The following is a 26,935-nucleotide window of genomic DNA, read 5'->3' on the forward strand; positions in this document are numbered from 1 at the left end:
GATCTGTAAACTGAACTTTAAGACATTGAAGAAAGAAATTGAAAAAGACACAAATAAATGGAAACGCTATCTGACTTCAAAATATACTAAAAGCCACAGTAATAATAGCATGATACTCACATAAAAACAGAAATATTAACCATTAAGACAGAACAGTGAACCCAGAAATAAATAAATAAACCCATAGTCAGTTGATCAACAAAGGTGTAAGAACAGACAATGGGGGAAAGACAGTGTCTAAAATAAATGATACTGGGAAAGCTAGATTTCCACATGCAGAACAATCAAACTGAATTCTTACATTATATACAAAATCAACTCAAAGTGAATTAAAGACCTGAAAGACATAAGACCTGAAACCATAAAATGACTAGAAGAAAACCTTCTTCTTGATATTGATTTAGGACATGAACTTTTGTATATGACCGTGTTTCTCATCTCTATTAGGAGAGCACTTTTTTGCTGCACATAAATTACTAGTGCTCAAGAATCCCTTGCGGGGGGGGGGGGGGAGTAAGGGAAGAAAGGAGGAACTTTGGTTTGTGTAGAGGTAAATGAGGGGAGGGGAGTGGGTGGGGAAAGGAAAGATGGTAGAATGAGACAAACATCATTACCCTATATACATGTATGATTACAGGAACAGTGTGACTCTACATTGCATACAACCAGAGAAATGAAAAGTTGCACTCCATTTGTGTGCAGTGAATCAAAATGCATTCTACTGTCATGTATAACTCGATAGAACAAACAGTGGGAAAAAAAAGAGAATCCCAACTCAGGTCCAGTCCTACACACTCAAAGGCCCACTGCCTTTGACTATCTTTGAAAGAGACTATTTTAAATTTTGAACACAGAGTCCTTCTCATATCCTCTCAGCTCATTTAATGCTGGGTCAGAAATTCATCCTCCAGAACATACAAACCATCCAGTGGACTTCACAGCGCATTTTTGTTTCCAGAGTTATGACACAGTAATCCTGTGTCATAATCGAATGTTGGAGGACACAGCCTATTTGGGACTCTGCGAGGACCTTCTGAAGTTCAGCTTGAGCTGTAGAAATGCTATAGAGTGAATTGTATTTCCAAAACAAAAACCTCATATATTGAAGTCCTGGACCCTCATGTGACTGTATTAGAGACGGGCCCTATAATGAGTATATTAAGGTTAAATGTTAAATGAGGTCCTAAGCTTGGAGCCCTGATCCAAACAGAGTGGGTGTCCTTATAAAAGAGGAAAGGCATCAGATTCTCTCTCTCTCTCTCTCTCTCTCTCAGTCCCTCTCTCCCATGTGAGGACTCATCAAGAAGGTGGCACTCTGCGAGCCAAGAGAACCCTCGCCAGAAACTAAATTCAAACTAATTCAGGTGGTTTTTTGATTTCGGATTTTTACATCTTTCAGAACAGTAAGAAAACTAATTTCTATTGTATAAGTCAGCAAGTCTATGGTAGTCTGTCATTACAACCTTAGAAGACTAAGGCAAGGACTGTGAAGATCCCTAAGTAGATAAATCCAAGAATGATGCGCTTTTGACACGCCAGTTTTCTGGAAAAACCTTGAGTTCACACATTAGTAACCTGAACTCCACTTGCTAAAAGAACAGGTCCTATTGTGTCTGCAGCATTAGCACAAGTGGACAGATCTCTGTTCCATGATGCCTGCAGATCTGCAAGTAAGATTTCACAGCCAGGAGTTCTTTTTCCCTCACTGAAGAACTCAAGGATACTGTCATCGGCCTTGAAGAAAATTATCTCAGGCAAGGTCTTGGCTCAGATCCCATATTATCAGCTGGTGTCATGGTCTGGGGTACACTGAGTTGGCATAGAGGGAAGAAATTCTTCCGATTTCAAATGTGTCAATCATATCAGAGGCTGGGTTTCAGGCAAAGCCTTCTTCACACAACTGATCAGCAGAGCAGCCATGTTGGAGATTGCATGGAAAATGGCCTTGCTGGCTTCCAAGTGCAAGGGAAGGGCCTGTGTCTAGTTTTGTTTACTGTTTTCTTCCTAGATCTGAGAGCAGTGCCTGCACTGAAGGAGGATGCCTGGCATTGGACAATTCTTGGCTGTGGTTTGAATGTGTCCCCAAGGGCACATGCACTAGAGGTTTAGACCCCAGCATTGATGTTGGGAGGTGGTGAAACCTTTAAGAGGAGAGACTTAGTATAAGGTTCTTAGGTCACTAGGGACACTGTACTTAGAATAGTTTTCAGGGGACCCCAATTAGTTCCTGAAAGAGATGATAGTTATAAAAGAGCATGGCCCCTACCTATTCTCTGGTTTCCAGTCTTTCCATGTGATCTCTCTCATATATTCTTCCATTATGATGCCATCGGCTGTGATGTGACACAGTCAAGGGGACCTCACCAAATGTCAAACCCTATAGGGCCACCTAATCTTGAACTCTCAGTCTCCAAAATTATGAGCTAAAAATCTTTTTTTCTTTATAAAGTATCTAATATCAGGTATTTGTTATAGCAATGGAAAAGGGATTAATATATCATTATCACTGCTGCTGAGTTCCAATAAACAAAAATTCCCCCTTTACTCATACACTACAAGGTGACCTGCTTTGAATACTCAGCATGGTTTTCCAATGTTGTAGCTCTCTTCCCATATTCTCAGAATGGAGGCAAATTCTCTACTTTATCTCAACTATTGCTTCACAGAAGAGCCATCCTGTCAGGGAAAGGAGTTGACCACAAGTGAAGCCTACCTGTATTGCCAGGTATGTAACTTTGGCAAGTTGCTAGTGCTGATCAGCCTCCTTCTATCTTTAAAACTATAAGTACCAAGGGACCCAATACATTGTCCAGTGATTCTACCCCATGTCTGGAATCAATTTATTTTCTCACTTCCCCTGACATTTATTTCACAGCTTCTCACTGCTCAAACTTCCCAGAACCCCTCTCTTTTCCTCATTCTCCTCCAATGACATCACCTCCTACTTCATTGAATGTATAAAAGCAATAATCTTCTACCACTACATCTATACCTGGAACCATCGACTCCCTGCATGCTTCATAGCAGTCCATGATCTGTCTTTCTCTTTACCCAAGCAACCCCTCCTTTTGTGCTTTGGTCCCCATGCTCTCATTGACTAGAAGATTTTTCTCCTGTAATTTCTTCTTCTTCCTCTGGCATCTTCAATGTACTCTCCTTTCTTGAATTATTACCATAATCATACATATTCTAATATTTCCATCTGTGTTAATAATAAGATTTTTATCACTAAAACAAAATGCCTGAGGCAATTTATTTATAAAGATCCAAGGTTTATTGTGGCTTTTAATTGTAGAAGTTCTAGGGTATGATTGGTTGGGTTCATGGCTTTGAGCCTATAGCAAAGCAGCACATCATGGTGGGACCCTGAGGCATAGCAAAGCTGCTCATCTCATGGCTGAGAGAGGAGAGGAACAGGCCAGGGTCCCACATGCCCTTCAACGCCATGCCCTGGATGACCTAAAGACCTTTCACTAGGTCCCACTTCTTAAAGGCTCCACCACTTCCCAGTTGTGCCACCCTGGAACCAAGCCTTTAACACATGGATTTTGGGGGAGATTCAAGACCCAAACCAACACCTTTAAAAAACAACGCCTTGCTTAAGCTCCTTTTGGCTCTCATGCTGCTTCCTCCCTCAGTGACAACTCCTTTGAGGAAGCCCTTTGCTGGCTCCTTACCTTCTAATAGAGTTGTAGAGCTTTGTTCTCAGGCCTAGTCTTTCTTCTGTTTGTAGTCGCACCCTGAATCTTCTGATCAATCCCATGACTTTAATGAGTCAACATATTCATGATTATTAAATGTCTATTTCCAGCCCCCAAATCTTCCCTGAGTTATGATTTCAAATACCTCAATGTCTATATAGAAGTACAAAAGGTGGCTAAATTTAATCAAATCTGAAGATTTTACCAAGCCCCCTTAAACTCCTGGGTCCCTAAATTATCCCTGTATCAGCAAATGGCACCTACATTTTTTCCTATTTCCTTAAGCTAGACAGAACTCTGTGGATCCATATTAAGTTCTTCTCTTTCCCATATATCTTATAATTCTTGATGGAATTCATTGGCATGTCATGCTCCCTGTTCCTTCACAAATCCTGAATCCTGTTCCTCCTTACCGTGTCCTGATATCCAAACAAGCAGAGGTTTGTGACCACCTCACTGAGCTTCTATATGGACTGTTAAATACCCTGTGAATACCATGAATCCCAAAGTAGACAGATGATGAAGGATAAGCAGCAATAAATATCAATTCCACATAGCAGCCTTGCTCAAAACAAAGGACCACAGATACTGCAATAACTTCCCCTAAAACACATGTGGGTAAGTAGGAGAGGCAGGACCTGAACCTTAGGAAGTCTGCCCCCAGATCCTGGGCTCTCAACTACTACTCTAAAATACAAGCAAGAACATCTAAAGAATTCCTCAGCTCACCGACAAACTGCTAATCTTGAGATGGAAAAAGTTAGGGGGACTCAAAATCCTTCTCTGCTTCCTCACCCACACATCCCCATGTGTTGAAGGCACACATGATTAGAGGCTGGACATGGTTATGTAACATCATTCCAAAACAGGGTTTCATCAACAATTTTTTCAGCCTTCAAAATGTCTCTTTTACAGGTATGAGATTCTAAATGAAATGTCTGGGTCCAAGAAAGTGGCCAATTGGGCAATGGTCAAGTTGGGATAAGAAAGAAATATAGATAGGTGGAAACTGAAGAGGAGCAAAGTACAGAAGAGCAGTTCCTGAACTAGCACTGGACACCTCTCTTAGACTTCAGGGTCCTCCTCATGTAACTTGGCCCATGGGATAAAAATATAAACAGGACCCCTGCCCTAGGCCAGAAACTAAGTGCTAAAATTAGTGTAAACCAGAGGTTCCCATTGCAATCACCAGATTTGCTTTGGGAGACTTTAAACCACAGATTTATAGGCTTGATTGCATCAAAACCTCTCAGATGGCATCTTTTAGAAGTCTTCCAGATGATTCTGTAGATCATCCACGTTTAGGAACTACTGCTGCAGAGTGGACCTTAAGGTGTATGAAGAAGGAAGAGGTTATTGAGGCTAAGCTGAAGGTCAACCTCCAGGAACTCCTACCACTTGAAATTCATGCCCTTGTGGAGTCTCCTTCCACACTGAGTTAGACCTGACCTGTGTAACCAGCTGGACGTTGCAAAAATGATTTGGGAGGCCAGATTATAGAAGGTCATTATGGCTCTCTCATTATGGCTCTCTCCTCTCTCTGGATCACATGCTCTGACACATAATGTCAAGGGAACACTCGTTTCTGGCACACTTGACTGCAACTTCATGAAAGACTCCAAGTGAGAACCACTCAATTAAGCCATTGCTAAATTCCTGACCCATAACATGGGATGAAATAATACATATTTATTGTTTTAATCTGCTGAAATTAGGGGTAATTTGTTAAGCAGCAAGAGATAACTAATGTACCTATAGAGATTGTGAAGGAAATTGGACTCTGAGCCCTGATAATAAGAGAGAAGACAGAATGGCATTAGGTAAAATAAAAATCAGGGTCAGCAAGAATGTAATTCACTGAAAGTGATACAGGAAAGAGTAAATTTTATCTGTGCTCAATTTTTTCTTTTTTCCCTGTGTTCCTCTAGGGGATGGGAAGGTTGTCCTCATTATGCCCAATGACAAGGAAGGCTGTAACTTCTCCCATCTAAGTATAAACAAGGCCCAACCCTACTTAGCTTCTAAGATGAGATGTGATTAGGTGTGTTCAGAGTGGCATGGTTGTAGACAAGGCTAGCACTTCTATAGTAAGCTGGACTTGCTCCTCACTCTGTCACTCTCAAAGCTCAGATGAAAATTAAGATTACCTGGGGAGACTTAAAAATATCAATTCCTGGACCACACCCACAAGGATTTTTATTTAACTGGTCATAGCCTAGACACAGGAATTCTCAAAATTTTCCCAAGTAGTTCTAATATATAGCTAACCACTGCCATAGTCAAAAAGCTTCCATATCTGACTACAACTGAGGCTAAATGTACATGACAGCAAACTGTGACCCTTTGTTTTAATGTAGGTCTGGTGTACGGGGGTGCTAGGATCATGCTTACTAAAGTCAGGATATCTTATAAGGCAATAAACTAACAAATAGCCAATGAAGATTGCTGTTTGCTTTTCTACAATTGTATAAACCACAATAATCATTTATTATTATAATAATTACTCATAGTTCTGAGGGTTCCCTGGACTCAGCCAGATATTCTTTCTTAGATGGTTGGGGCTGGAGTCCTCTCTAAGACTTCATCACTCACAAATACATCTGGTGGATGATTCTGTCAGCTGGCTCTTCTGCTGGGGTCATTGGTATAGCAGCTACCTAAGACTTTCCATATGACCTGAACTTCCTCGAAGAATGGCTGCAGGGTTCTAAAATGTCTCAAAAAAAAAAAAAAAAAAAAAAAAACTATCAGATGTTGTGACACCTTTCCTAAACCAGTCTTGGAAGTCAAGAGCATCACCACATTGTTATCATAGCAGTCACAAAGGTACAAGTTCATGGTGTTACGCACTGCATTGCATTTCCCCAAAATTCACATTGTGAAGTCCTAATGCCCAGCATAATGGTATTTGAAAATGGAGCTTTTGGGACTTAGGTTCTTAGGTTTAGATGAGATTATGAGAGTGAGATCCTCACTGTGAGATTAACACCTTTATAAAAAGAAAGCTTGCTCCTTCTCTCTCCATCATATGAAGACACACAGCAAGAAGGCTTGGTCTGAAAGCCAGGGAGAGAGAGAGAGCCTTAACCAGACCTTGCCCATGCTGGTATCCTGATCTCTGACTTCCAGGATCCAGAATTGTGAGAAAATAAATTTCTGTTACTTAAGCCACCCACTCGCTGGCATTTTGTTATGGCAGTCTGAAATGACAGACACAGAAGAAATGACAAAGACTCCACTTTTTTTTTTTTTTTTTTTTCTGGACAGGGTCTCACTAAGTTACTTAGGGCCTCATTAAATTGCTGAGACTGGCCTCAAACTTACAATCCTCCTGCCTAAACTTCCTGAGTCACTGGAATTACAGGCATATGCTACCTGGCCCTTGGGCTCCACCTCTTGATAGAGGTGTCAAAGAATGCATAAATAAGGTTAAAAACCACCAAAAATAAAATGACATCAATATCCTCTGAGACAGCAATATCCTTCATTCTAGTGAGCCTAAAGCTGCCAATTATTTCAGATATTTTATAGGTAACTAGTGTAATTATTTTGAAATCCACAGAATTCCTATTATTGTAACTCCAATACCTTAGAAATTGAAGCAGTTGAGATCCACTTGTTGGTCTCAACAGCAAAGTAATAAGGTTGATCTTCATTTATTTTTAAAATTCCAGCACATAGCACTCTGCCTGGCACAAAAGAGGCATTGAATACACATTTGGCAAACTGATTAATTCAGTTCTTAATGACTATCTCAGTAACAGCCTTGGTGACCATATCAGAAGTCTCTGGACTCAAATCACCTCTACCCTATATCTAATGTTGCTGTGCTTATGGGAAACAGGTGACCTATATGCTCACCTGCCACCAGATGACAGAGATGAGAGCTGGGGACAGAGGACTGAGACTATAAGTCATGATTGGAATTGGCTTTGAGAGGACAGCATGGGAATCTGTGGGGGGTATTAAGCTGTGCCTGCGATGCTATGATTGATTTCAGATGTGGTTGACAGTACTCAGCAGGAATGGAATCCAGCCAAATTTCTCAGAGCAGCTCTAGCCCTGCAGCTGCTCTGGTCTGGCTCCGTGATGGAATATCAGCTACTTGTGAAGGGTACATGGCATAGGGCCCTGTTCCCAGGGCCCCCTCCAACAACAAGATTTTATAATGCAGGCAAGATTTCCACAGGTCACACGAGACTTGAAGCAAATAAGTTGGTGCCACTGACTGGTAAATAAGACTTGAAGCAAATAATTGGCAGATGAGAAAGCAGAGTAGGTGGGAGGAGATTCTAGGGACGTGAAGAGTATGGCAGAGAGATTGACAGGAAGCCACACTCCCCAGGGCAGCAGAATTGAGAAATGCCCAATAGGGTCACCATGCTGCCGTGGAAAGTGTGGCCTGCAGGATTTGCTCTCTGGGAGAAGAGAGAAAGGGTCCTAGAGAAGGATACCTGAGATAAAGTGGGAGGGAATTGTCAAGAAGAAGGAGGCTATTGCAATGAGGACCCTCAAAAGCAAGCCCAAGTAATTATTGCTACCACTTTTAAGTGGTTACTATTTGTCTGGCAAAAAAGCTAAACTCTATAACCATCTAGCAGCTGTGGTTTAGCTATGGATGTGGCAGCACAGTCATTAATAAAATATTATAGTATTCAGTGTCCAGCAATATCTGAAGTAATAAAATCTCTATTTCACTTCTGAGGAAATCAAGTGTATTAGTTTCCTCTACTGCTGTAACAAGTTATCACATACTGAGTGGCTTATAACAACAGAACTTTATTCTGTTACAGTTCTGGAGGCCAGAAGTCCAAATTCATGGCATCAGCAGAGTGATGCTCCCTCCAAAGTCACCTGGGAAGAATACTGTTTTTCCTCTTCCTAGCTATGGTGCATCCAGCAATCCTGGATGCTCCTTGGCTCATAGACATATGACTCCAATCTCTGCCTCCATCTTTCATGGTGTTCCCTATTTATCTGCCTCTCTGTGTCTCTTCTATTATGAAGAAATCAGTCATTAGATTTAGGGCCCTCCCTAATTCACAAAAACTTCATTTGACCTAATTAATCATATGTACAAATACCTTATTTCTCAATAAGTTTGCCTTCTTAGGTTCTAGGTAGATATGAATTTTGGATGGTCACTATCAACCCGTTACAGAGTTCTGAAGGGGTAGAAGAAATTACCCAAGTTTACCCAACAGAAAGGTAGATGAAATGGGGTTCAAATCCCCAGAGTAGAGCTTCTGCCCTTTTCCTGGTAACCCAAAATTGTTTCAGAAATATTTTAACAGTTTTTAAGACCCCCTCCAAGAACACCATCATCACCACCACCATTTTTGGGAGGACAGAGTAGGAAGATAACAATTGTACTCTCAACATGAACTCCTAGACAAGCAAGTGCTTATATCAATAAGGAAAAATGTGAGCAGCATTGGAGAAAAATGAGTCTTTGGGTGGCAAATCTTGTTACCACCTGTTTATGATCTAACAGGTTCCACGCAACCAGCGCCAAGGGAACTTTTGCTCAGCAACCTGAGACCGTGAGAATGTTCCCAGACTGCTTAAAGAAGTTCATCTAACTTGACATCCCCAGTACTCCTGACCGCCCCCCCCCCCACCATCTGTACTGGAATTACTAATTACATCTGCAAAGAGGAGATCCCAAATTTTACAGGCGGTGTCTGAAACAGAAAGCAGTCTCAAGAATTCCATGTGGATTACAGTGACCCCTGGTGGCTGAGGGAGAAATGCTGGAGAGAGATCTAAAGCTTCTCTCAAAGGCAGAAATCAGGAAGGCAGGTGAAGTCTTCAAAGGTCAGTTTGTAACTTCAGGAGAGATCCCGGAATCCTAAAGAGTGGGAGCTGAAGAAAGGGATGCAGGCCATAGTCAGAGGGCCTTTGGTGTTTACTGAGTTGGAACAGTGGCTCCTGAGTAAGAGGTAGGTGATCCCTAACTGTAAGTAATCCCTTGGTCCAATGACTCCACATAGTTTCGCAGTAAACTATCTGAAAACAGCACAGGGCTTAAAGGAATAAAGATCTACTTTGTTTCACTTAGCATAATGATGTGAGATCTAAAATATGAATTCTTACAGGTGTAGAGAGTAGAATGGTAGTTACCAGAGAGTGACGGGGTGGGAAAAGGGAAGATGCTGGTCGAGGAGTTAAATGTTTCAGTGAGGAGGAATACATTTTTGAAATCTTTTTATTTCATGGTGACTGTAGTTAACAATGATATATATTTCCCAATTAAGAGATTTTAAATGTTCTCACCACTGCAAAGAAGAAATAAGTATGCAAGGTGATGGATAGGTTAATTAGCTTGATTCAATCATTCCATAATGTATACAAATATCACATCACATCATACCCATCAATGTGTACAACAATTATTCATCAATTAAAAAGAAAAAAAATGTTTCTAAAAAGATCTGCTTTGTGTACTTGGGCATCACTTTTATAAGAAGACCATGTTGGGTTTGTAGGGAGTGAATGGCAGAGGCCTGCTTCCTGGGCAAACACTTCTCTTTGCTGGGTCTAGGCAGTCTCCCCAGAGGCCCCCAAGGTAGAGGCAGACAGGTAAATTCTCAGGCTCTAGCCTTTGCTGTGTCACTGGTTAGCTGCTACCTCAGAACCTGGAGTCCGTAATCTGCTGTTGGTCCCTTCAGTTGCACAGGGGAAGTAACACTTGTCCTCCTGATCTGACCAAATCATAACAGGGAACAAGCACAGATGAGTCAATAATCTAAAAGTGTAATTCACAGCTCACTTCTCAAAGAAAGTTTTATTGACTTTTCAAAAACACTACTATAGGCAGTCCCAAGCAGGAGAGCCTGGTAGAGCTAGAAGTTGGTTCCACATGAAGGCACCCAGGGTGAAACACAGAGCAGGTCTTGGAAGCAGGAGTTCTGGGGGCTGCATTGATCTGCCCTATGTGCTATGTGACAGCTGGTGGGCTACTTTAATTCTCCGAGCCTCAGGGCTGTTTTGAGATTCAGAGGCGATCTCATATAGCTTCCAGACATCCCTAGATATGTCTCAGAGGTCTCCATGGGTTTGCTGAATAACTGTTTCCCCTTAATCCTGTATTCTGCTGCTACCTTCTATTTATGTGATTTACTTTTCAAGGAACTCTCTCTATAGTCCTTTTCTCTCTGGATGCCCCATACTCTCGCTGGCTGTACCTCATCATTTTAAATGGAATCTTCTAACTCTTCCCCCAAATGCTCAATTCTCCTAATTAAGCAGGTGAGCTCAGTCCAGCACAGTCTGGACCTGAGGAAAGCGCTTTTCTAGGGTGCCAGATAGTATCATGAGGATTTAAATCTTCACAGCACTGTAGACAGACAGACAGTAGATGGCAGTGGTTTCTAATTCATGGGAATTTTGGGATGGGCTCTTTTCAATTAAACCGCCAAGGAAAGTCAGACTCCAATTGGGAGATGGGAAGGAATCTAGCATCCCAGCGCCTTGAAGGTTCAGAGCCAGGACTGGAGAGCTCAGCAGAGGGAGCAGAAGAAAAGGAACGAATAAGGAAGAGATGAAAACAGAGTGAAGAAAATGTAAGCTGACTTTAGGCTGCTTATTTTCCTCCTCCGAGGGCCTCAGATATATCCCTAAGGAGTCCTTGCAACGCAATGCCACCTCGGAGCAAGCTTCAGCCTCCAGAGAAAGGCAGACCTGTGTGGTGAGATTTTAGGAACTTGCCCTTAGTCCCCTTTCCCATACACACCTGACCCACAGTCGGGTGGGGAAGTCTTAGGGAAAGACAATTTGGCAGTGTTAATCAAAAGTCTCAAAACATGTTTATTTTATCACTTTCATTCATATGCAGGAATTTATTCTAAGAAAACAAGTGAACACGTCAACAGGAATGTATATTTAAGAATTTTCATCTCAGAGTTACTTATAATAGTCAAAATGGGAAAATAAATGATGTAAATTATATGGGAAATACTGTGCAGTCAATAAAATGATCTTGAGGAAGAATGTAGATATTTAATGTAAGCAAAAAATCAAATCACAAGAATATGTATAATATAATGATATTCTGCATTATTTCAACAAGAAAAAAAGCAAAGGAAGGAACAAAGAATTCTATTAAGTAAAATGTCAATATTGATTACTTCTAGTTTGTGGTAGTATGAGTAATCTCTAATTTTTATAATTAACATATAATCCAATTAATAAATTTATGTTCACAAAAAAGAAGAAAATAAAAGCTATTTGGATATAACAATCTCATACTTTAGATATATTTTAAGGGAAGAAAGCCAAAATAATTTAGATCAAAAAATGCTATGAAGAAAGATGTTTAGGGGAAGTAAGGACAACCTCCTGGCATCCACAAATCTCTGCTCTTCTTAGATTGAAAATGTTATTTAGGAACTGAGAGAACTTAAGTTTTATCTATAATATTGCCCCTTCCTAAATCCTACATATCTAGTTCAGGAATTCTGTTCAGAGATATTCAACTTATAAGTTTTAAAATTATTTGCAAAACTACTCACAATTGTTCTAGCACAAAGATTCTGCCCACCAGGAAGCAGTCAAGGTGATGAATAGCGTCGTCTAGGAGAACAGAGGAGTGAATGGGGCACAACCGAGAGCTGACTTGGGTGTGCATGAGCTTCCATGGCAGACAGGTGTTTGAAGTCTTCTCTTTCCTACAGCATCTCCAGCAAATGATTCGGTTCCATCTTTCAACCCTAAAAGAACCAGGGTGTCTTGTGCTATAAAAGTCAAAGTCCCCTGAGTTTTCTCTAGTTCCTCTCAGAAGCTGCACTGATGAATGACCCTGTGGGTTGTCTTGGAATTCTCCTGGAAACACTGTCTTCCCTAATGCTGACTGTTAAGTTAGTGGTACAAAATTAAATGTCTGGTTAAAGTAGCAGCAGCTGATCAATTCTTTCCTGGTGTCAATGGAAGAATAGAAAGATTCTGAGCAACTGAGGAGGCGAAGGGTTTAGTAGAAATGAGCTCAAGCAATGAGCTTTGAAAAAGATTGGGCTGAAGATACCAGACGCAAACTTCTATCTCAATTTGGCCTGGAATTTGAGCCATGTTCAGGGGTGTTTTGTCAAGTGACTCACTTGCAGCTTGCTGGGAACATTGCTGAATTGAGCTAGATGACGCATTCTGATAGCACATGATTTATGAAGCTCTGTATGTATCATCTTAGTATTGCCAACTTTGTTATAAAGCAGCATTCAGACAACTCCTTGATGGAGTTCCCTTTAAGCTACCAAAAAGCAGATTTATTTCATCATGCAAGGATAGATTTCAGTTTTGTAGTTTATTAAGAGTTTTAAGAAAAAATCATCCTTTTCTTAAGTTCTTGTAGTAAGAAAATAATAAAGATATTAAGGAACATTTTTAAATATCAGTTGTGTCCTGGCTGAGGTATTCACCTCTAGATTACATGTTATGATTTATAAAGAGTCAGGTGAAAACTATAGATAAGATCCAATTTGTGGAATTACATTTCTAACTTATAACTATGGGTGTGATGTGGTTAAAATACAAAACTCCTGTGTTTACTGAGCAGAACTTGTTAGTGCCCACTTCTCTAACTGTGTGTGCAGTAATCATCAAGATGAAAACAGCTCAAGAGTGAACAGGTAGGCCATACCATTCCTGTTATGTTTTAGATATTAGGTGTCCCTCAAAAGCTCATATGTGAGACAATGCAAGAAAATTTAAAGGTGAAATGATTGGATTATGAAGGTCTTAATCTAATTAGTGCATTAATCTCCTGATAGGGATTAAATGGGTGGTAACTGTAGGCAGATACTGTGTGGCTGGAAGAGCTGGGTTATTGAGGTTGTGCCTCTGGGGTGTATGTATTTTGCCGCTGGAGAATGGAGTTTCTCTCTCTCTCTCTCTCTCTCTCTCTCTCTCTCTCTCTCTCTCTGCTTTTTGGTGGCCATGTTCTCATGTTCTGACTGCTTTCTTCTGCCACACTCTTCTGCCTTGGTATTCTGCCTCATCCGGGGCCCAGTTATGAAGTCAACCATTTAGGGACTGAGACCTCTGAAACTATGAGTCCCCAAATAAACTTTTCCTCAAAATTGTTCGTGTCGCAGTGGCAAAAAGAGCTGACTCAAACAATTCCTTAAAATTTGAACTTAAAGCAGAGGTTCTATTCCAGTGTCTTGCACTTTTCAAGGCAGCCGTTTGAACTGCAGATGCCTCCGAGAGAGTCTGAAATGTTTGTCCAACCCTCCTTCAGAGTGAAGGGATGAAAAAATTTGTTGACTTAAAACAACTGAACACCTATAGTGAGACTTTCCTATACCTCATGCATTAAATTTTTTATTTGTCCTTTTTAGATATACATGACAGTAGACTGCATTTTGACATATTATTCATACGTGGAATATAACTTATTCCAATTAGGATCCCATTCTTGTGGTTGTACATGACATGGAGTTTCACTGGTGGTATTTTCACATATGAACATAGGAACATTATGTCCAGTTAACTCTACAGTCATTCCTATTCCCATTCCCCCTCCATTCCCTTTATTCCCCTTTGTCTAATCCAATAAACTTCTATTTTCCTGTCCCCTTATTTTGTGTTAGCATCCACATATCAGAGAGAATATTTGACTTTGGGTTTTTGGGAATTGGCTTATTTCAATTAGCATAATAGTCTCCAGATTCATCCATTTACCACCAAAAGTCATAAAGTCATTCTTCTTTATAGCCATTCTTCTTTATTCTTTTTTATTTTGTGTAAATATACCACATTTTCATTATCCATTCACTGGTTGAAGGGCACCTAGGTTGGTTCCATAGTTTACCTATTGTGAATTGTAGCTGATGTATTTATTTGCTCAGGTTCAGGGAAAGTATTGTTTATGCATGAGCCAAAATTGGTTGAAAATTAATCTGAAACACAAAAGAGCACCAGAAAATAACACTAAACAAGAAAAATATCTGAATTATCTCAAGATGAAGGCATTGCCTTAACCATAAAGTAATTCTGCTTGAGTTTACCCAATGAGGGATTGGTATGATCTTCCTAGTTTCATCTGTGTTAACTGTATGTTAAATTAAACTTATTTTATGTAGCCAAGTTAAATTTACTATTTCAGACACTACATATAACTCATTCCATAGTATGAATGCTGTCATCTCAATGATGATGAAAAGGAAAAAACAGGAAGAAAAGTGGATACATTTTCAGTTCAACTGGCCAAGAAGAAAAAGAGAGAGAGAAATTCAAATGACAAAAAAGGATTAAAGAGTATATACTATTATCAAGCTCATAGAAATATAAAGGATTACAAAGCAATCCTGTGAGCAAAATTTTAAAAAATTAAATATCTTGGGTGAAATGAACAAAATCCTAGAGAGGTACAAACTACCAAAAGAAAAAGATGAAAATCCACGTAGACCTATAAAAATTACTTTAGATTTTAAGTAACTTAAAAATTCCCTCACAGGACTGGGATTGTGGTTCAGTGGTGGAATACTTGTCTAGCATGTGTGAGGCCCTGGCTTTGATTCTCAGCACCACATATAAATAAATAGATTAAAGGTCCATTGACAACTGAAAAAGATTTTTTTAAAAAAAGTTAAAAAAAAAAAAAAAAAACTCCCCACAAAGAAAACCCCAAACCTAGATGGATTCGCTGGTAAATTCAAGCAAATTTTTAAAAGGAATTAACACTAACCCCTCACAACTTCCCCAAAATCTTTTTCTCTTTCTATGAGGCATATTAATCAGATACCAAAGCATATATGGATAGTGTAAGAAAACTACTACCGACCTATATCCCTTAAGAATATAAATATAATAAATCCTCAACAAATTACTAGTAGAGTCCAGCAACATATAAGAAGGATTGCACACAATGATCAAGTGAGATTTATGACACAAGATTGGTTTAACAAATGAAAATTAGTCAATGTAATACATTATATTAACAGAATGGAGGACAAAGATGCAGAGAAAGCATTGACATGATAAAAACAATCAGCAGCAGGAGAATGAAGTTCTTCAACCTTATAGAAGCCAATCGTGAAAAGCCCACAACTGATATAATATCTAAATGATGAAAACCTAAATGCTTTTCATTGTCTTAGGATCAGGAACAAGACAAAGATGTCTGTTCTTACTAATTCTATTAAACATCTTACTGAAGGTGCTAGGCAGGGCAATTAGGCAAGAGAAAGAAAGAAAAGTCATCCAGACTGGAAAAGAAAAAAATTAAATTATCTCTATTTGTAGATAATATGACCTTGTAAACAAAATTTCAAGGGATTCACTAAAAAAATTACTAGAACTAATAAATGAGTTTAGCAAGTACAGGCAGACAGACTCAAAATGATTGAGAATATTGATTATTTAGAATATTGGTGTTGTAATCTCTCACTTTACTTTGTCTATTCTTTCTCTGTTATCAGTTTTTATTTCATGTAATTTGATGATTCTTATTAGGAGTATTAACATTAGGATTGTTATATCTTCTTATAATTGAATTTTATAATTTTGAAATTATTCTTAGCATCCTTCTTTCCTCTGAAAGGTTTTAGATAATATTTTGATAATAATATAGCTGCTCTTTAATCTCATTGTGTTAATATACTATTTCTATTTCCATTCTTTTTATTCTGTGTCTTTATATTTAACATAGGTTTCTTATAGACAGCATACAGTTGGATCTGCTTTTCTTTATCCAATCTGGAAAACTTCACATTTTAACTGGTTCCATTAATCCATTTACATTAATGGGAATCAATATCAAGTACAGTAGATGTATCTGTCATGATAGACTTCAGCAACAAATTCTAAAACTTCAGCGACTTGTCTCAGTATGTTATCTAAAGCATTCAGCAGGCTCTCCTTCATTCATGGACTTAGGAATCTAGACTCTCCATATTGTGCTACTAACTCAGCCCACACAGGGGAAGAAGGACATGGAGGAAACATATCTGTTTTTAGCTGCCTCTCTTCTCATGGATCCAGAGCCTGAACTAGTGCAACCCCATTGTAACTGCAAACGAGGTTGGGGTAGGAAGCATGTGGAATTTTAATGAGTACAACTCAGAAAGGAAATGGGAGACATGGAGAAGGTGGTCTAGGGACCAGGTCCTATGGGAGTAAGAGCAACTATGGTTAAGGGAATTGAACAAAAAGTGTTCAAAGCTCATAAAAAGAGACTAAAACAAAGACAGTTTTATAAGATCTTCAACCTTTAAGGAAAATGGAAGTGTTTTTCAAGTATCACAAACAAATAACTTATCACTTTTCTTTGACACATAAAAACTTTTATTCTGATTTTTCCAAAGTTATTATACTTTCAGAAAACAGAACTCTAAGAACTTGAGAGTGAAGTAATGTGTGCTTGAATTCATAATCCTAACCAAATACCACTTTGAAACTATTAAATGTTAAATTTAGACAGAACTGTAGCAATCATTCAACTCAATACCCCTATATTACCATCAAAGAAAGCATGAATGAGTGTTGTACTATATTTTTGGCAGAGTGGGCTCTAAATTTCAGGTTCACTGCACTCAAGACTAGGTCACTGTCCCTCATAGCATCCTTCAAGACAAAAATCAATGGAACAACCCTCAGAGATCTTCAAAGTATTAGAAATTTTAATTATTGAGTTCTCTCATAAATACAAGTTTTTGAGCAGTGCAGATCTAAGCCCATCCCAGATCTCACCTTTTTTATCATCTGTATGATCTTGAGGAAACTATTTGACCTCTTTAAACACAGTATTGTAAGAGGGTGAAAAACTTGTCTTTCTTCCACTAAGTTCTTTAGTTGCTCTACAAATTAAATTGCCATAAGACAAATTAATATGAAAAAAATGTTTACAAATTTATTTCATGCATGGTGTAACACCCCCCCCCACCCCAAGCTGCCACATGGAAACACGGTGAGAGCTAAAAGGTCATATAGCTTCTTCTTAAGGCAACTTGGGGGACAGTAAATGAGTTTAGGAAAAGATAAATAGCCCTCAGAATAGGTGATAATCAGTGACAAATTCTCTCTGAGCATGGTATCAACCTGCAGTCTCCTCTCCTATGATATGAGTTTAATTGTTCCTGATTGATGAAATTCCCAAGGAGGGGATTGAAGGCAGTTGTTTCCCCTTTGAAGGAACTGTCTTTAGACAGATAAGGGGAGCTCAGAGCAAGCCTGCTTTCCTTGTTCCCGAGGTGCCCTCAGTTTGAAGCCCAAGGCAGCATATGAGCCACTGTCTCATCCTCAGTGTCCTCGTCTGAAAATGTGAACATCCATTCCATGGGATTGTTGTGCACAATAAATGAAGTAAAGTGGTTGAAGTATCCTTGTATAGTTAATATTCATTATATATTCATTTCTTTATGTATTTCTTCTCTTCAAATCAAAGTCTGACTTTAAAAGACATCTGTAAAATTACAAAATGTCAAGAGTTTGAAAGGGACTGTTAAAACCCCTGATGCTTGGTTTGCCTCTACAAAGTCCCAACCATGTGAGCATATGACCTGTGCTTAAATGCCTTCAGTGACAAACATATTCTCTACCTACCAAAGCAGCCAAATTAATTTTGGATCAATATGATTTTGAGATACTTCTTCCTTTGGAATTCCCACCAGTTGTCTTAGTGTCAACTCCTTAGGATCCTATAAATAAGTCTTACATATAATAGCCCTTCATATATTTGAGGACACATGTTATACTCCCTAAGCCTCTTCTCCTGTAGACTAAACATTCTCTAGTCTCTTGATAAAATTCAACATTTTGGCATGTTTTTACTTCATTGCCAGTTTAATTCTTGCCTTTATGTTCCAGATTATTTATAGTCCCCTAAACATGTGGTTGTCAGAAATAAACACACTATTCCAGGTGTGGTTAACCAGCAGAGAGTGAAACCATTGCCTCCTGCCTTCTAATTTCTAACTTCTATACTTGTGTTAACGCAGTCTGAGCTCATTTTAGCTTTTCTTGGCAGTTACCTCACAAACGGATGACTCACACCGAGACAACTGTTTAATAAATGCACTAAAAATCTATGTCTATGTAACAGGAGATGTCACAAAGCTACATATTCCTCATTCAGCATTTGAACAGGTGAGCATGCAAATTAAGTTCAAGACTTTTCCTGCCAACTTCTACTTGTCATATTTCTGAATCTTGATTTTGTCTTGTAGTTCAATGTAATCTAAAAGCATGACAACCAAGCCTGCTGTGATGACATCCCAGGATTAGAATAGGAGGCATGATGCATTTTAAAAAATTATTTTATTTGTTCTAATTAGTTGTACATTACAGTAGGATGCTTTTATACATTTTGGCAGATCATTTATAAATAGAGTATAATCTCTCATTTTTCTGATTATACATACAGTCATACTTCTACATGAGATAATAAGGTCTGTTTTACTCTACTGTCATTCCTTCCCCCATACACCTCCCCGTCCCTTCACTCCCCTCTACCTAATCTAAAGTAACTCTATTCCTCCCTCTCCCCCTACCTCTTATTGTGAATTAGCTTTTGCATATCAGAGAAAACATTTGGCCTTTGGTTTTTTGGATTTGGCTTATTTCACTTAGCATGATATTCTCTGACTCCATTCTTTTACCAGCAAATGCCAGAATTTCATTCTTCTTTAAAGCTGAGTAATATTCCATCATATATACACCACATTTTCTTTATCCATTTATCAGCTGAAGGGAATCTAGGTTGGTTCCATAGTTTAGCTACTATGAATTGAGCTGCTATAAACATTGATGTGGCTGTGTTACTGTAGTATGCTGATTTTAAGTACTTTGGTATAAACAGGGGAGTGAGAAAACTGACTCAAATGGTGGTTCCATTCCAAGTTTTCTGAGTAATCTCCATACTGCTTTCCGTAATGGTTGCCCCACTTTGCAGTCCCACCAGCAATGTATGAGTGTACCTTTTTCTCCACATCCTTGTCAACATTGATTGTTGCTTGTATTCTTAATAATTGCCATTCTGACTGGAGTTAAATGAAATCATAGAGTAGTTTTAATTTGCATTTCTTTAATTGCTAGAGATGTTGAGCATTTTTTCATGTATTTGTTGATTGTATATCTCCTTCTGTGAAGTGTCTGTTCAGTTCCTTAGCCCATTTATTGATTGGGTTATTTGGTTTTTTGGTGTTTTTAGAGTTCTTTATAGATCCCAGAGATTAATGCTTTGTCTGAGGTATATGTGGTAAAGATTTTTTCCCACTCTATAGTCTTTCTCTTCACATTATTGATTGTTTCTTTTTCTGAAAAGAAGCTTTTTACTTTGAATTCATCCCACTTATTGATTCTTGATTTAACTTCTGGCACTTTAGGGGTCTTGTTAAGGAAGTGATCAGGTTCTAGGCCAACTTGATAGAGATTTGGGCCTACTTTTTCTTCTAGTAGTCACAGGGTCTCTGTTCTAGTGCCTAAGTCTTTGATCCACAGTGAGTTGAGTTTCATGCAGATGAGAAGGGTTGAATTTTATTTTGTTACATGTGGCTTCCAGTTTTCCCAGCATCATTTGTTGAATAAGCTATATGTTCTCCAGTGAAGGTTTTTAGCACCTTTGTCTAATATGAGATACCTGTACTTATGTGGGTTTGTCTCTGTGTCTTCTATTCTGTACCATTGGTCTACATGTCTGTTTTGGTGCCAATGTCATGCTGTTTTAATTACTGTAGCTCTGTAATATAGTTTGAGGTTGGGTATTGTGATGCCTCCTGCTTCACTTTTCTTACTAAGGATTTCTTTGGCTATTCTGGCTGTCTTATTTTTCCAAATGAATTTCATGATTGCTTTTTCTAGTTCTATGAAGAAAGTTGTTGGGATTTCAATAGGAATTGCACTGTATTTGTATAATGCTTTTGGTAGAATGGCCATTTTGACAATATTAATTCTGCTTATTCAGGAGCATGGGAGGTCTTTCCATCTTCTAAGGTTTTCTTCAATTTATTTTTTAAGTGTTCTGTAGTTTTCATTGTTAAGGTCTTTCACCTCTTTCTTTAGGTCGATTTCCAAGTTTTGTTTTGTTTTGTTTTGTTTTGGTTTTTTTTGAGGCTATTGCGAATGGGGTAGTTTTACTAATTTATCTTGCAGTGGCTTCATCACTAATATATAGAAATGCATTTGATCTATGGGTATTGATTTTATGTCCTGCTACTTTGCTGAATTCATTTATTAGTGCTAGAAGTTTTCTGGTAGAATTGTTTGGATCCTCTAAATATAGAATCATGTTCTTGGCAAATAGTGATAATTTGAATTCTTCTTTTCCTATTTATATTCCTTTAATTTCTTTCATCTGTCTGATTGCGCTGACTAGAGTTTCAAGGACTATGTTGAATAGAAGTGGTGAAAGAGGGCATCCCTGTATTGTTCCAGTTTTTAGGGGGAATGCTTTCACGTTTTTCAATTTTTTTCTCCATTTAGAATGATATTGGCCTTGGCATAGATAGCTTTGAAATTTTTGAGAGATGTTCCTACTACCCCTAGTTTTTTCTAGTGTTTTGAACATGAAGAGGTGCTGTATTTCATCGAGTGCTTTTTCTGCATCTATTGAGATGATAATATGATTCTTTTGTTTTTTAGGTTTTTTTTTAAATAATGTTTTAGTCATCAATGGATCTTTTATTTAATTTATTTATATGTGCTGTTGAATATCCAACCCAGGACCTCAAAGATACCAGGTACATGCTGTGCCACAGAGCCACAACCCCAGCCCCTTGATCATATGATTCTTGTCTTTAAGTCTAAGTTTATTGATGTGATGAATTATGTTTATTGATTTCCTTATGTTAAACCAACCTGGCATCCCTTGAATGAACTCCACTTGATCATGGTGCACTATCTTTTTAATATATTTTTGTATGCAATTTGCCAGAACTTTATTGAGAATTTTTCGGTCTATGTTCATTAGGGATATTGGTCTGAAGTTTTCTTTCTTTGTGTGTCTTTGATTTTGTTATCAGGGTGATAGATGAGTTTGAAAGGGTTCCCTCCTTTTCTATTTCATGGAATAATTTAAGAAATATTGTTGTTATTTCTTTAAAAATTCCTTGAATCTGTAGAACTTGGTTGAGCATCTGTCTGTTGTAGGTCTTGGATGGTAGGCTTTTGATGGCACTTTCAATTTCATTGCTTGAATTAGATTTGTTTAAATTGTGTATGTCCTCTTTATTCAGTTTGAGTTGTTCATATGTCTCTAGAGATTTGTCAATGTCTTCAAGATTTTCTATTTTATTGGAGTATAAATTTTTGAAATTTTTATAATTTTCCTAATTTATCTAATTATGTTTTTTAATTTTAATTAAAAATCATAAATTTACATAGGGCAATATTGTTTGATTCATTCTGTTATTTTTTTCCCTTCCCCCCTCCCCTCCCACCCCTCTTTTCCCTCTATACATTCCTTTCTTCCTCCATTCTTACCACCCTCCTTATCCCTAACCCTAAACCTAACCCTCCTACCCCCGCCATATGTCCTCATCCGCTTATCAGAGAGATCATTCGTCCTTTAGTTTTTTGAGATTGGCTTATCTCACTTAGCATGATATCCTCCAATTTCATCCATTTGCCTGCGAATGCCATAATTTTGTCATTCCTCATGACGGAGTAATATTCCATTGTATATATATGCCACAGTTTCTTTATCCATTCATCAACTGAAGGGCATCTGGGTTGGTTCCACAATCTGGCTATAGTGAATTGAGCAGCTATGAACATTGATGTGGCTGTATCTCTGTAGTATGCTGATTTTAAGTCCTTTGGGTATAGGCCAAGGAGTGGGATAGCTGGGTCAAATGGTGGTTCCTTTCCAAGTATTCTGAGGAATCTCCATACTGCTATCCAGAGTGGCTGCACTAGTTTGCAACCCCACCAGCAATGTATGAGTGTACCTTTTTGCCCACATCCTCGCCAACACCTATTGTTGCTTATGTTCTTGATAATCGCCATTCTAATTGGGGTGAGATGAAATCTTAGGGTAGTTTTGATTTGCATTTCTCTTATTACTAGAGATGTTGAGCATTTTTTCATATATCTGTTGATTGCTTGTACATCTTCTTCTGTGAAGTGTCTGTTCATTTCCTTAGCCCATTTGTTGATTGGATTATTTGTATTCTTGGTGTAGAGATTTTTGAGTTCTTTATAGATTCGGAATATTAGCGCTCTATCTGAAGTATGAGTGGCAAAGATATTCTCCCACTCTGTAGGCTCTCTCTTCACATTACTGATAGTTTCCTTTGCTGAGAGAAACCTTTTTAGTTTGAATTTATCCCAGTTGTTGATTCTTGCTTTTATTTCTTGGGCTATGGGAGTCCTGTTAAGGAAGTCTGCTCCTAAGCCAACAAGTTGAAGGTTTGGACCTACTTTTTCTTCTATGAGATGCAGGGTCTCTGGTCTGATTCCAAGGTCCTTGATCCATTGTGAGTTGAGTTTTGTGCAGGGTGAGAGATAGGGGTTTAATTTCATTCTGTTGCATATGGTTTTCCAGTTTTCCCAGCACCATTTGTTGAAGAGGCTATCTTTTCTCCATTGCATATTTTTGGCCCCCTTGTCTAGTATGAGAAAATTGTATTTATTTGGGTTTGTGTCTGTGTCCTCTCTTCTGTACCATTGATCTACCTGTCTATTTTGGTACCAGTACCATGCCGTCTTTGTTACTATTGCTTTGTAATAGAGTTGAAGATCTGGTATTGCAATACCCCCTGCTTCTCTCTTTCTACTGAGGATTGCTTTAGCTATTCTGGGTTTCTTATTCTTCCAGATGAATTTCATAATTGCTTGCACTATTTCTGTAAGGTACATCATTGGGATTTTAATTGGAATTGCATTGAATCTGTATAGCACTTTTGATAGTATGGCCATTTTGACAATATTAGTTCTTCCTATTCATGAACATGGGAGATCTTTCCATCTTCTAAGGTTTTCTTTAATTTCTTTCTTTAGTGTTCTGTAGTTCTCATTATAGAGGTGTTTCACCTCTTTTGTGAGATTGATTCCCAAGTATTTTTTTTGATGCTATCGTGAATGGGATAGTTTTCCTAATTTCTCTTTCTGAAGATTCATCACTTACATATAGAAATGCATTGGATTTATGAGCATTGATATTGTAACCTGCTACTTTACTGAATTCACTTATGAGTTCTAAGAGTTTTCTGGTGGAATTTCCAGGTTCCTCTAAATATATAATCATGTCATCAGCGAACAGGGATAGTTTGAGTTCCTCTTTTCCAATTCGTATCCCTTTAATTTCTTTGGTTCGTCTATTTGCTCTAGCTAGAGTCTCAAGAACAATGTTGAATAGAAGTGGTGAAAGAGGGCATACCTGCCTTGTTCCAGTTTTTAGGGGGAATGCTATCAGTTTTTCACCATTTAGAATGATATTGGCCATGGGCTTAGCATAGATGGCCTTCACAATGTTAAGGAATGATCCCACTACCCCAATTTTTTCTAGTGTTTTGAGCATGAAGGGATGCTGTATTTTATCGAATGCTTTTTCTGCATCTATTGAAATAATCATGTGATTCTCAACTTTTAGTCTGTTGATATGGTGAATGACATTTATTGATTTCCAGATGTTGAACCAACCTTGCATCCCTGGGATAAAACCCACTTGATCGTGGTGCACTATCTTTTTAATATATTTTTGTATGCGATTTGCTAAAATTTTATTGAGAATTTTTGCGTCGATATTCATTAAGGATATTGGTCTGAAATTTTCTTTCCTCGATGTGTCTCTGTCTGGTTTAGGTATCAGGGTGATATTGGCTTCATAGAATGAGTTTGGGAGGGTTCCCTCCTCTTCTGTTTTATGGAATACTTTGAGAAGTATTGGAATGAGCTCTTCTTTAAAGGTTTTGTAGAACTCGGCTGAGAACCCATCTGGTCCCGGACTTTTCTTTGTTGGTAGGCTTTTGATGACCTCTTCTATTTCATTGCTTGAAATTGATTTATTTAAGTTGTGTATGCCCTCCTCGTTCAGTTTAGGTAATTCATATGTCTCTAGAAACTTGTTGATGTCTTCGAGGTTTTCTGTTTTGTTGGAGTATAGATTTTCAAAATAGCTTCTATTTATGTTTTGTATTTCACTCGTGTCTGTTGTAATAGTTCCTTGTTCATTCCAAATTTTAGTAATTTGGGTTTTCTCCCTCTTTCTCTTTGTTAGCGTGGCTAAGGGTTTATCAATTTTGTTTATTTTTTCAAAGAACCAGCTATTTATTTTGTTAATTTTTCCAATTGTTTCTTTTGTTTCAATTTCGTTGATTTCGGCTCTGATTTTAACTATTTCCTGTCTTCTACTACGTTGGGTGTTGGTCTGCTCTTCTTTTTCTAGGGCTTTGAGTTGTATTGTTAAATCGTTTATTTATTGATTTCTACTTCTTTTGTTTAATGCACCCCATGAAATAAATCTTCCTCTCAGTACTGCTTTCATAGTGTCACAGAGATTTTGATATGATGTGTCTTTGTTCTCATTTACTTCTAAGAATTTTTAAATTTCCCTCCTGATGTCTTCTGTTATCCATTCATCATATAATAGTGTATTATTTAATCTCCAAGTATTGGAGAAGTTTTTGTTTTTTATTCTGTCATTTATTTCTAATTTCAGTCCATTATGATCTGATAGAGTACAAGGTAGTATCTCTATCTTCTTGTATTTGCTAACAGTAGCTTTGTGGCATAAAACATGGTATATTTTAGAGAAGGATCCATGTGCTGCTGAGAAGAAAGTGTATTCGTTCTTTGTTGGATGGTATATTCTATATAAGTCGGTTAAGTCTAAATTGTTGATTGTGTTATTGAGATCTATGGTTTCTTTATTCAATTTTTGTTTGGACGATCTATCCAGCGGTGAGAGAGGTGTGTTAAAATCACCCTAGTATTATTGTGTTGTGGTCTATTTGATTTCTGGAATTGAGAAGGATTTGTTTGACGTACATTGATGAGCCAATGTTCGGGGCATAGATATTTATGATTGTTATGTCTTGCTGATTTATGCTTCCCTTAAGCAGTATGTAATGTCCTTCTTTATCCCTTCTGACTAGTTTTGGCTTGAAGTCCACGTTATCTGAAATGAGGATGGATACTCCAGCTTTTTTGCTGTGTCTTGTGCATGGTATGTTTTTTCCCATCCTTTCACCTTTAGTCTATGGGTATCTCTTTCTATGAGATGGGTCTCTTGCAGGCAGCATATTGTTGGATTTTTCTTTTTAATCCAATCTGCCAGTCTATGTCTTTTCATTGATGAGTTCAGGCCATTAACATTCACAGTTATTATTGTGATATGATTTGTATTCCTAGTCATTGGACTCATTTTTGTTTTTTGACATGATTTGGTTTCTCCTTTATTTGGCTATTCCCTTAGGCTAGTTCCTCCCGTTGCTGATTTACATCTTTGTTTTTCATCTCTTCCTCATGGAATATTTTGCTGAGAATGTTCTGTAGTGCCGGCTTTCTTTTTGTAAATTCCTTTAGCTTTTGTTTATCATGGAAGGATCTTATCTCATCGTCAAATCTGAAAGTAAGTTTTGCTGGGTATAAAATTCTTGGTTGGCATCCATTTACTTTCAGGGCTTGGTAAATGTTGTTCCAGGCCCTTCTAGCTTTTAGGGTCTGGATTGAAAAATCTGCTGATATTCTTATTGGTTTCCCCCTGAATGTAATCTGATTCTTTTCTCTCGCGGCCTTTAAAATTCTGTCTTTATTTTGAATGTTAGTTATTTTCATAATAATGTGCCTTGGTGTGGGTCTGTTGTAGTTTTGCATATTTGGAGTCCTTTAAGCCTCTTGTACTTGGTTTTCCATTTCATTCTTCAGATTTGGAAAATTTTCTGATATTATTTCATTGAATAGATTGTTCATTCCTTTGGTTTGTTTCTCTAAGCCTTCCTCAATCCCAATAATTCTTAAATTTGGCCTCTTCATGATATCCCATAATTCTTGTAGATTCTGTTCCTGATTTCTTACCATCTTCTCTGTTGGTCAACCTTGTTTTCAAGATTAAATATTTTGTCTTCAATATCTGAGGTTCTGTCTTCCAGGTGATCTATCCTATTGTTTATGCTTTCTGTGGCGTTTTTAACTTGGTTTATTGTTTCCTTCATTTCAAGGATTTCTGTTTGGTCTTTTTTTCAGTATCTCTAACTCTTTATTGAAATGCTCTTTTGCTTCCCTTATTTGCTCTTTTAACTGTTGATTGGTGCATTCATTTAATGCCTGCATTTGTTCTTTCATCTCCTCATTTGCTTCCC

The sequence above is a fragment of the Sciurus vulgaris genome (assembly GCF_902686455.1).
Source record: "Sciurus vulgaris genome assembly, chromosome: 8".
In the NCBI taxonomy this organism is placed as follows: Eukaryota; Metazoa; Chordata; class Mammalia; order Rodentia; family Sciuridae; genus Sciurus; species Sciurus vulgaris.